Raw genomic sequence first — 11,736 nt, 5'->3', positions numbered from 1 at the left:
GCGTTCGACATATAAAGATGTCGAGTTGCTATATATGTATGTGCATGTATGTATATATGTATATATATGTTAGTTGTTCGTTAGTTAAGTTGGATGTCCCGCAACTTGGTCGCGGAGCTTACGGTTCGCGAGCTGCTGAGACGAAATGATGAGGCGGAGCAGAACAGAGCTGATGCTCTAGAGTTGGTTCTATTCGTTGGTTCGTATTCTGGGAATCGAATTATAGGAGTCAGGATATTGCGTAGCAGCCTGCGAGCCTCAATTGTTTTAAGTCGACATCTCCGGGACGAGATGTGCAAGTCCGGACATTGAATTTGAACTAAACTATCGGGTTGGGTATCGAGTTATCGGCAATAACTTTATGTCTGTAACTCTCCTGTGCTCTCTATATATGTATATATGTATGCATATAGTTTTAGAGGGTTGAGGGTTGAGGATTGAGGGTGAGGTAAGAAACATCATGTGTATTTACACCTTACGGTTGTAAATTGGGACGTCCGATTGGGGCGTTTCTCATTTCGTATCTAGGAAATTATTCTACGCAAATTTCATTATTTATTTATTTAATTATAAATTTAAAAATATTTACAAATTCAATTTTTCAGAAATTTTATGATCCTGGTTAACAGACAATTGACAATTTTTTAATTTTTTTGTTTTTTCAACAAATCCATTGAAAAAAAAAAAAATTAAAAAAATGCACATGTAGAAAATTAAAAAATCTATAGGTGCAATTTTTTGGAATATTTTTTTTTTATGTTTTATCGATTAAAAAAAAATTCAAAAATTCAGTTAAAAAAAAAAATTGGAATAAATTTTTTAAAAACTTGATGGAAATCGATTTCGAGGATTTTAAAAAAAAGTTCTATTCTGTGTCTAATTTTAAAAAAATTTGCAAAAAGAATTTATTTAAAAAAAAAATAGTAATTAACGTGAATAGAGGCAGGAGTAAAGCCGAAGGTAGACAGTAGAGACTCTTGGAAAATTAAATCGTGAGTGTCAAAGGGTCGGCTTAATATTATCCACTAACGAGGAAACTTTTTCGTATCCGTTAGCTGGGTGTCCGAAAGATCTTAAACACAGGCAGGACACACTGGGTATCGTAAATTCAAAATGGCGAGCATTGGGGGCGAAAACAAAAGCCTCGTCGGGGTCGGCTGTCGGGAGACTTACACGTCTCTGGTCTCTGTGCCAGCCGAAGGTATGACAGCCCCATTCAAGATAAAGGGAAAGGAGAGAGAGAGAAAGAAAGACAAAGAAAGAGCATAAAAGCTGTAGAGTTGAAGAGGATAGCAGCAACCCTTTAGTAGCGGGCGATATCAAGGGGTAGATGGCGGTCGGCTTTCCGCCGAAAATGGCGGACCCAATTAAGCCAGTCTATACCTCGCTGGCCATCAACTCACGAGCCACTTGAATAAAATAAACTTAAAAAATATAATTAAAAAAAATTTATTAAAAATACTACGTGGAGTATTCACTGGAGCGTAACCAGTACCGAGCAGAGTAGAGAGCAGAGAGCAAAGAGCAGAGTACTTGACTATGACGACAAAACTCCTCGAGTCCCAGAGTCCGCAGAAATATTCGAAATTAAAATGCATCTAAAAAACTTTACTGTTTTGTATTTTATTGCGCCCACTTGTCTGCCATCACATCGTTACTGCGATACTTAAAAGTATACATGTATGAGTGGATTAATTTATATGAATGTTTGCTTTCAGGTGGTTCTGAGGTCATCTTGTCTCCTGGTTATAAACTGGAAATGTCAGATACGTGACCTAGTCCAGCGCATCAAGTGGTCAAAGGGATGCTGGTACATGGACCTATGAACTGAGATTTAAAAACATGTGTGACGGGTTTATGATTTATTTTCTAGTTGGCAAATAATTAAAGGGGACTGGGGTAAAATGAGACATTTTTTTAAAACGTCCATTGAATAAAAATAAGAGTGTCGGGGTAAATTAGTCAGTGTCAGAGCCGGTCGACTATTGTGGAAATTTTATTTTGTATCTGGTTCATTTTACCCCTATTTTGAAAAATTCGGATAATGATTTTTTTATTAAAGTGAGATTTTTTATATAAAATTTTTTAGTCAAAAAAAGTTTCAATTTTTTAGGGGAGGTATAATTAAAAAAAATATATGTTTGATAAAAGTTGATGCGTTGTTTAGAAAATCAAATTACGAGTAAATTAAAATGTCATTTTTTTTCTTAAAAAAAAAAAAAAAAGTAATTTTTTTCAAGCCTTTTGTTGACGAATAAAAAAAAAGGCAGGATTTAATATTTCTTCGATCGTCGATCCGTGACGACATTGTCTCTGTCGTCTCGTCCTCGTGGCCATGGTCTCGAACACTGAAGATAAACAAAAGACGCATATTACGCACCACTCCCCCGCGGATTGTATCGCGCGTCAAAAAATTCAATTTCACTTTTTTTACCACCTCACCCTTACCCCACTACCCAGACACCCTGACTCCTTAATTTAAAAAATAATAATCTAGACGCGCGACTGGTCAGTCCTTTCGCGCCTCATTCAAAATTTAAGAAAAAAAAAGTTGGAAGCTAATTAATATTTTTTCTGGTAATTATTTAAAATTTACATGTAGTTTTATGTCTGTAGAAGTGATAACGTAGTAAAGAAGACCGAGAGAGGGAATTTTCGAGGGAGAGTAAGTGCGAGGGTATAAACATAAAGTGGAGGACAAGGTTTGAACGGGAGTAGAATATTGCAGCAGCGAGACAGGGATGGAGAGAAATAAGAGAGATAAAGTAGTAGAGAGTAGTGTGTTGGCGAGTAATAGAGCACAGAGTACAGAGTACAGAGATGAGAGAGAAGGAGTTAGGGGTAGTAGTAGCTTGGCGACACTCAACGTCTCCTCGAGCTCTTCTACAAGGGTCCATCTCGTAGCAACGCCCACGGGAACTCGAATCGATAGCGACGCACTGCTCTGGAAACTATGAATTTTAAACCATTTTTTATATTTACATCAATCATATATTATTTTTATTTAAATACCTCCAAGTGCTGCCGTTTGATGGTCGAATTGTTATTTTTTTTTTTTTTTATGAAAAAAGAGTAGGAGTAGGGGGTGATTGGGATTTTGAACTGGGGGTGGATTAAAGTAAAATTTTGTTGATTGTTGAGTTGTTTAGGCTCTTTTTGGGTAATAACTTTTGTTTTAGTGGTAAATCCGTGCGGTAATAAATTCTCGGCAACTACCCGCAAGTGACGGGTAGAGTCTACCCACCCCACGGTATATATAACTTGACTCAGTTCCCAAAAGACTGTCTTATCTTTTTTATACGTGTTTCACGGTTTAATTTACAGCTGGGATTTAAATTATCAGAGCACATTTTTTTAGTTTTATAAAAAGTTACTTTTTCATTCAAGGTCGGGTTTTTTTTTTAACTTTTAAATTTATTTTTCGCTGTGACTAATTTTTTTAATCAATTCAAGAAATTAATTTTAATTAATAAAGGGGTGGGAGAGGGAGAAGTTTACCAGAAATTTTCTATGCGTCTGTAGTTTAATCCTGAGGTAAAAATAAACATGAATTTTTGAAATTCGATAGCGTCGAGCGGGAAAATAAATTGGTGGGTACGATGAAAGAGACTGATTGACGGTGTTGTAAAAATTTGTCTACACGGGGATTGTGGTCACTCAGCAGTCACATAGATCAAGCAAATCCAATAACTCGTTTGCACCCGTCGATCCTGTTTCTCCTGCACAACATAATAAAGTATAACACGCGCTACAATATAATACAGCATAACATGATATAATATAACACACGACCCATCCGGTTTACTTGAATTTTTTATCCCCGCGTTTCCCAGTTTAGTTTTTAAAGCTGAACTTTGCCCCAGAAACAGCCCCGCGCCTGTCAACACACAAGGCGCGCGCTCGCTGCTCCACATGATTAATGCCTCGTGTCCACAATATTTTTTTCTTTACATCAACAAAATTATATTCACATCACGATAAACATCTACACTTTATTATTTTATGTCTATTGTGATTATAATAACACAACAAAACTCGATTATTAATATTTATTCTATTTGTTTCAGATTTTGGAAAAAAATGCGTCCAATAATTTAATCAATTAATCAACTAATTAATTACTTTAATTAAATTGTAAGGGTAGTCGAGTTATCAGAATTTTTGGAATATTTTTTTTCCATGAAAATAAATTTTTAAGTCATAATTCAATGATTTTTAAAAATTTGAAAATTTGCGGGAAATTCAAACTTTGGTTCATTTTACTTTTGTAAATTATTTAATTTTGATTCTTCTAGTGGATTCTTAATTTCACGACATAAATTTAAAAGTTTTGAATTATTTTAAAAAATTTTGAAATTCGCGGGAAATTTGAAAATTTTTTTTATGGTCGCGCTTTTAGCGATTTTTTAATTTTATCAAAAATATGGAGAAAAAAATGATTCTCGACCACCTCAAGAAAATGTAACTTATCTGATATCCATTGATAAAAATCAACCGAAAAAAAATTTTAATTCTTTTTGTTTCAGATCCCGTTGCAAAATTTTCCATAGCAAATTAATTTTTAAATTTATAAATATATAATTAAGTATGATAAACCTTTATTATTCCTCTTAATACTCTCTAAGTCACAAATTAAAATAAAATAAACAAATATATGAAAACGAAAATAAATATAAAATATATCTATATATATATTCCTATTATTAATTTTAATAACAAATACTAAAATACAAAGACGTGTTCCTTTGTTCTTGACTATACTATATATTCATATTCATTGAACATATATATTCACCTAATATATATACATATATAAGTATAAAGAGAAAGGAGAGAAAGCGTTTGAAGGTGGACTCTCAAGTTTATACCAGGGAATTCCAGGCCTCGGATTACAATTTGGGTCCAAAAGCATTTGCTAAGGGTTGAGAGAGAGTTAAAATGGCCGCCGGCAAAGGGTAGTTTTGCTGAGTATGCTTTAGTAGTTGCAGTAGTCTCAGTATTTGTTATAAGTACTCGTAGTGGTAGTCGTTGCACCAGTGGTAGTAGTCCTGGTAGTTGTGTATGAGTGTAGAGGGTGGGTTGAAAGTGAAGGGGTTACCAGCGAACTGAGCTATTCCGTTCGGACGAGTGAGAGAAAGAGAGAAAGAGAGAAAGAGAGAGCTCGGTTGGTCGGTCGGTCGGAAGTAAGGGTCGCCGGAAGGGGTTGAAGGCGGTAGACGCTAGCCACAACCCCTTAAGGGTCTCGTAGCCAACCTATTCGCCTTATTCATCCTCTTCTTACTCATAAACCTATATATATATATATATATATATACAACCTATATATATTTACATTTCAAGTCCAAGACTTGACGACTGCCATCTCACTCGCGCTTTTATCCTCTGGCATCATTTTCATCCTCTTTGCTTCCGCTCTCTCTCTCTTCTTCTCTCGTTTGCTTTCTAGAGCTTTCAAAATTTGTTATTATTTTTATTCTGCTAATTAATTCAAGCTCGATTATATTTCTCTTCGGTAGAAAAATTTTTTTGTCTACAAAAATTTTGAATTTGAGGAACTAGAGTTTCGCGGGCTGAGGCTCGCGGGTCGCGAGAGGAGAGTTTTGTTTTAAGAATGTGAGATAGGGATGGGTAGGGGTGGGGGTGGACATGGAAGAAGGTTGTTTACTCTTATTCTCGACACCGCAAACACGGCGTTGGACTGCGTGGAATTTTTACACCCTGGGGCGCATGAGAATTTCGCTGTTAGTGAGAGCTATTTCTATGGGTGCTGAATAAATACGAGTGTGGTGTGTGCAAAGGGTAAAGTGTGGATGAATTTCTCCTGGCTGTGAATTATTTTATTTTATTCTTAAATGTGTATGTCTCGGGTTTATGTTTGCCAAGATTTCGGGTTAAGAATTTCTTAGTTAAGATTTTAGTTTTTTTTTGACATTTCAAAAAATTATTAAATTTTTTTTTTTGTATTTTTATTAAAAATTCATTTTAAAAATTTTATAGTCAACTTTTATTAAAATTTCGCAAAAAAAATTTTAATTATTAATTTTAATTAAATATTTAAATAACTGATTACTTAAAAAAAAAAAATTAATAAAATTTTAAATAAAATTCTTGAAGTCTAAAAAATCGATAATAAATATTTAATTACTCATTCTTAAATAATTAAATAAAATTATCCTATAACAGTTTTATAAATTTAATTTTATTTAAAAATTATTTAAAGTACTTAAGAAAAGTTCTTCTTTCAAGGTCTCCATCCAGCCGTCGCTTTAGAACAGCATAAAAACTTGGCTGTTACTAAACGTAAAAAATTCAACTTTTATAAATTTGTAAAGAGAATAAAAATACCCAATATCCAATGGCTCATCTGAAAATCGGCGTAAACAAATAATTAATTAATTAATTAATTAATTAATTAAAATATCAAATAATAAATAATTAAAAATAAAATATGAATATTAAGTAGTAGTTTAAATAGCGAGTGTCCGTTGGTAGTTTATATCTCAACACTCGTCGACGGTCGTCTCGGTCAATACCCACCGGACAAGATGGCCGACGCATATAACCCAACACCAACTCAAAGTTACATACATTTATGTACTCAAATGTATAACCCGTACCGCGTTCCCATGCTACATCTCTTACCTACGACTCCATCACTTCCTCTCTACCTCAACTCACCCTCACCCTCTCACTCTCACCCTCACCCACCCGAGCTTCATCTTCGCCGCTCGAAAGCATCCGCAAGCTCTTGCGTCTCTGACTCTCTTCTACCCTCGGCATCCTCAGCCTTCGCTCCCTCAGAGTTGCCTTTACGTTTGGTATCCTCTGACGTCTCCACTCTCTTGTACAAAACCCTCACGGTCTTCTTCGCTACTCACCCTTAGGACTTTACGGACACCGAACTTGCCCGTTATTATCTACCACTGCTGTGAGTAAAATGCCAAGCTACTACTCTGCTCTACTCTCCGCGTCTCTCCTCTCTTCTTCGAGCCAACACTCGACTTGACTCGACTCGACTCGACTCAACTCAACTCTGTTGTATATATGTGTACACAAATGTATGTAAATATGTATTATATGTTAGTATTCTGTATATAGATATGTATGTATATGGATGGGTAAAAAGCTAGACGGACGTTACTTTACGCACCTAGTTGTGTAAAGAGATCATTTTATCAAAGATACAGTATGTAACTGAAAAGACGCATAAAGAGGTTTTTAATTCTTTTTAAAGCTGGCAAAATGTAATCTTATTCATGCTTTTATTCAATCATTTTATTATTTTTTTTAAGGGTGAGCTGTAATATAAAAATTATGAGTTTTTTTCTGTAATTTTTATGAATTTTTTGCTCGTAAGTCATTTTTCGAAATTAGGCTATAGTAAAAAATTAGTAACTTTTTTTTTTTTTGCTAGAAAAAGTCATTTTTCGAAATTAGGCTGTAGTAAAAAATTAGTAATTTTTTCCATTTTACTAGAAAATTCAATTTTTCGAAATTAGGCTGAAGTCCAGAATTAGTAATTTTTTTTATTTTGTCAGAAAGTTCATTTTTCAAAATTAGGCTGCGATGAGAAATTTCGATTATTTTGTTTACTTGAAATTTTTTTTTATTTTGAATGGATTGAGGTAAGATGGACAATAGAAGGTAACTTAAAATTTTTTTATGACTAATTTTCTAAAATATTATTTTTGGGGCAAGATGGACAACATTAAAAATGATGAAATTTTTGAACTGAGGTAAAATAGGTACTAGAATTAATGAAAAATAATTTTCAACTTCCATTTTACTCCTTACTGTCCACTTTACCCCAAATTCCTATTTTATATTTTTCGTAATTAATGTATGAAAAATCCCAATGTTTGCATACTAAAAAAAAAAAATTATAATTTTATAAAATGCAAATATTGATTTTAATTTTCTTTCATAATAACGACAGCAACCCTTCTAATTAGTAGTTAGCAAGCAGTATAGTCTATATAAAGGCTAGTAGTAATGATAAGGTCAGAGTAGAGAGCGTGGATTGGTCAGCAAGTCGGGGTGGACATTCCAGAGTTTCTATTGGTCCGAATCCACCCTTCATGTGACGAATACTGACCCTTTGGGGGTGGATATACGCTCCTGCAGACTTATAGCTTGGTCATCCCTATCCTACTCCTGTTTAAATCAACACCACATATACACACTCGTTCACATCCATGTCACGTCGTACTCAAATTAATTAGCAACATCTGGCTTTAATCAACTTAATTAATACTTGATTTTTTTTTTATACCCACCAACTAAAGTAAATACAATATTTCTGAAATAGACTTATGTATACATATGTATATATATTTTATTGATATAATATTTGAAAACAAGCCAATTGTTTTCATTAATGTCTTATGGTTATCTGGCTTAACAGTCGACTAATTTCTTGTTCTAACAAACTTGGCACGTTTACAACCATACAGTTAGCACACTTTCTTATCCTTTATATCTTCTATAATCCAATAAAAGTTATCATTCATTTTTCTATTCATCACTTCTGTTATTAGTACTGCTAACAAACTCATAACTTATGTTATTTATGCCTCAATAACAAAATAACAAATTTTGACAACCAAATTTCGATTATTCTTTATTTATGAGCAAAATCTCATAAACAAAATATGATAAATATATATTTGACTAGATGATTTTGAAGGAAATTCATTTATCTACAACTTTGGTATCTATAAAAAATTTTATGGAGTCCATTTTTCAAAAGTTACAGCGCGTTGAAGATTTTGGAAATTTTTGGAAAATTAATATATAATTATTACTTGTCTAACTGTTAAAATGACTATACCTTCTAAAATATCGATTCTAAGATATTTTATAAAGAGAACAAAGTTGTAGAAAATTAAATTTCCTACAACTTTAGTTCTTATAAAAAATCCTGTCAGATCAATCCTTTGGAAGTTATCACGCGTAAAAGAATTTGAAAATTTGTAACTAAATATAAAACTTTTCTTATCGACTTAAATATCTATATAATTATATATCTTGTAAAATATCAAAGCTAGCATATTTTTTATCAGGACCAAAGTTGTAGGCAATTAAATTTCCTTTTCAACGACCTCCCTAACTGTCCAATTATCTCATGTAATCACTGAGATATCCCCTAACAAAAAAATACGTACCCAGGTCCTAATTTCGAAACTACTAAAAATTGTTTTAAAACCAAAAATAACAACAATAAATTACGTGACATAATTAGGTTTGAGTAGATAATAATAATAAAGGTCTATAGGTATATATTTGACATATTTAGTTATAGAACCGACAGATCAGGGCCAGCAAGTACCACATTGTCTTCTAACTCCATATATGCTCCTGCTTCTGACGTCTAGATTAGTGTTCGCCATTGTTATTACGTCACCAAAGCTAACAACCATTCAGAGTAAGAGGGCACTGTACAACTGGTGCCCAGTCCCACAAATAATTATTTCAAAAAAAATTTACTTTAGTTCTCATCTTTACTCGCGATTTCACACCTCGAAATTCTCGAACGCAGAAAATAAAAAAATCCTTTCTCCCGACGCAAAATATACAGAGGGTAATTGTTTGAATATGTTTAGTCAATAAATAATCTACAATGCAGCGAGATCTATCATATCTGTAGTAGAAGTATGTCGGAAGCTCGTTGACGGATGAATCTAGTCTGAACAATAGGGCTGCCCAAAAATAAACGGCATTGTCCTAACTTTGACTTGCAGGTTCTCGAGAGTCAACCACTGTATAGATTAATTATTGCATGTCCCTCTTCTTGGTTTATGCTCTGCGCTCCCGTATTAAATGCTCTCTCTCTTATTGTTTTATACCCACCCCCTTCCCCTCCCCCACACTCCTTTCTTCTAGCATCCCCTGATAAACCTTTACAACTGTTTATGTCGTTCAATTAGTTCTACTGAGCATTTAGTTGTTAATAGCCGATAATTAATTTACGTAATTACTAATAAATTTTATTGTTAATTATCAGGAGCGTTAATTAATTAAATATAATAATATATATAATTAATATATTTTTTTTTTCAAAATTTTGTATTCAGTTTTATTTAAATTTTGATTAAAATTACAACCTGAAATTTTCTTATATTTGTTAAAAATTTTTCAAAAATATAAAAAAAAAATTTCCCGCCCTTCCCTAATTTTTAAAAAATATTTAAGTCATAATTAATTTTTAATTAAAAAAAATATTTAATTGCTGGTATAAATATATATATTAGTAGAAATAAATAAAAAAAGTTAATCAATAAAAAAATGAAATTAATGAGCAAACTACCCTTTACATATAAATTACAATAAATATAACAAGTAATTTAAAATAGCGTAATTAAAAAAAATTTCAATAAGAACTGAATCGCGGGTAAAAAAAGTCTACAATTAACACGTAAAATAATAAAGATTCAGATTACTTTCAATTCTAATTAATAACAATTAGTAAGTGCGTCTGGATTTTTAATTAACGATCCGCTAAATAATTTAAATATTATTGTCATTAATTTTTATTATTATTGTGGATTTTTTGAGCTCGTTGCGAGGCAAGACAAGATTTTATATTAATGAGCGATGTAAGCGCGGATAATTAAAAAATCCAATTGCCGCCGGCGGATTTCTTTACAAGGCTCAATCCGATTGTATTTTTTTATTTATTTTCGCGACTAGCGTAACCTCGCGTCCGGTCTCTTGAGACACCGCGACACTACACGGGGCTCAGCTCGCTAGATATATTGTTATATATTATACATATAATATATATATATATGTATACTGGGTACTGTAGATCGTATTATATTGTAGAGTCGATACGAGTCTAGGGATGTTACTAGACACCGAGGGTAGAAAGACAGGGGTGCTCATTACTAAATAGGGGAATGCGGGACACGGAATGCAGACCGTGCCCCTTCTTAGGGTTCCCTTTGATCGACGGGGGCACCGGTACCACAAGCTTCGATAGTTTTCCGTTAGAGGGACTAGTGTTCGGTGTAAATGGATTTTTAATTTAAATTTAAATTTGGTAGAAATCAATTTCTTTTTTTTTTTTTTTTAATTAATAAAAATAAATGACTGAAGTTAGCTGACGTCTAACAATTTTTGGATTTTTTTTTACTGATAAATTATAAAAAAAAAAATATTTGAAAAAATTGCACATGTAGTTTTTTAAATTTTCTACATGTGCATTTTTTTACTTTTTTTTTTTTTTTTTTTTTGTAATTTATTTGTTGAAAAAAAAATTCAAAAACTGCTAATTGTCGGTTAACTTCAGGATCATAAAAATAATTGATATTTGAAAGTTTAATTATTAATTTCTAGTACTTCGAATAATTATCAGTAATATCTGTAACTTTTTTTTATGACGAGGTAAAAAAAAAATTTTAAAATTTTGATAAAAGGAAATTTCATTTTTTTTACAAATATAATTTTTTTTTTTTACTTTTGACACTAGATAAATTTGATATATCATTATAACGAAATTACGACTTTTTCGAAATTAGGTATAATATATTAAAAAAAATTTACTTACCATTTTTTAAATTGTCTCTAATTTTGAAACAGCATTTTTTTCAATGTAACCATTAAATCAGGGGGGGGGGGTAAGACGGGTAATTAAGAGAATATTAAATTTTCTTTTGTATACCCCTACCCCATCACTTTTTGCCTCCCCACCTTTGAATACTTATCGCATATTTTAAAAATAAAATGACTTATGAA

This window comes from Microplitis demolitor, chromosome 4 (genome assembly GCF_026212275.2).
Source record: "Microplitis demolitor isolate Queensland-Clemson2020A chromosome 4, iyMicDemo2.1a, whole genome shotgun sequence".
Taxonomy (NCBI): domain Eukaryota; kingdom Metazoa; phylum Arthropoda; class Insecta; order Hymenoptera; family Braconidae; genus Microplitis; species Microplitis demolitor.
The sequence above is the reverse complement of the archived record's forward strand: the minus strand, read 5'-3'. Positions refer to the sequence as shown.